Raw genomic sequence first — 1,006 nt, forward strand, 5'->3', positions numbered from 1 at the left:
GTGCGCACCACTATCTCATGTGCTTGTTTTCAGCGTCTTGTGCAAACTAGTTGGAGCTTCACATCGAGTGGCCGATTCAGGATGCGTGAGCGGAATCCGGATTGCTCAGGTACAGCCGTTGGTGCGCACCACTATCTCATGTGCTTGCCTTCAGCGTCTTGTGCAAACTAGGTGGAGCTTCACATCGGATGCCCGATTTCGTTGACGTAGGATGGATGAAGAGGAAGTGAGGTTAATGTATACCCGATGCAGGATTCGAACCTACGACCATCTGCTCCGTAGGCAGACATTCTATCCAGTTGAACTAATCGGGCGATGAAGCTAGTCACTTTGATTGATATTAAAGTTGAATACTCTTCCGAAACGGTTTAGGCGGTAATTGGTCAATCCGTCAGGATACGTGAGCGGAATTCGGATTGCTCAGGTACAGCCGTTGGTGCGCACCACTATCTCATGTGCTTGCCTTCAGCGTCTTGTGCAAACTAGTTGGAGCTTCACATCGAGTGGCCGATTCAAGATGCGTGAGCGGAATCCGGATTGCTCAGGTACAGCCGTTGGTGCGCACCACTATCTCATGTGCTTGCCTTCAGCGTCTTGTGCAAACTAGGTGGAGCTTCACATCGGATGCCCGATTTCGTTGACGTAGGATGGATGAAGAGGAAGTGAGGTTAATGTATACCCGATGCAGGATTCGAACCTACGACCATCTGCTCCGTAGGCAGACATTCTATCCAGCTGAACTAATCGGGCGATGAAGCTAGTCACTTTGATTGATATTAAAGTTGAATACTCTTCCGAAATGGTTTAGGCGGTAATTGGTCAATCCGTCAGGATACGTGAGCGGAATTCGGATTGCTCAGGTACAGCCGTTGGTGCGCACCACTATCTCATGTGCTCGCCTTCAGCGTCTTGTGCAAACTAGTTAGACCTTCACATCGAGTGGCCGATTCCGAATGCGTGAGCGGAATCCGGATTGCTCAGGTACAGCCGTTGGTGCGCACCACTA

General features: G+C 50.2%; 2 non-coding genes across 2 annotated transcripts; both read right to left on the reverse strand.

Annotated features, from left to right (window-relative positions):
- Positions 1-240: 240 nt before the first annotated feature.
- Pmar_PMAR014026 lies at positions 241-314 on the reverse strand. The gene has a single exon. It is a non-coding gene; the product is annotated as a tRNA-Arg (tRNA).
- A 362-nt stretch (positions 315-676) lies between these two features.
- On the reverse strand, positions 677-750 carry Pmar_PMAR014027. Its single transcript has one exon. It is a non-coding gene; the product is annotated as a tRNA-Arg (tRNA).
- Between the last annotated feature and the right edge of the window lie 256 nt (positions 751-1,006).

Source organism: Perkinsus marinus (assembly GCF_000006405.1).
Source record: "Perkinsus marinus ATCC 50983 genomic scaffold scf_1104296952626, whole genome shotgun sequence".
Lineage (NCBI taxonomy): Eukaryota > Perkinsozoa > Perkinsida > Perkinsidae > Perkinsus > Perkinsus marinus.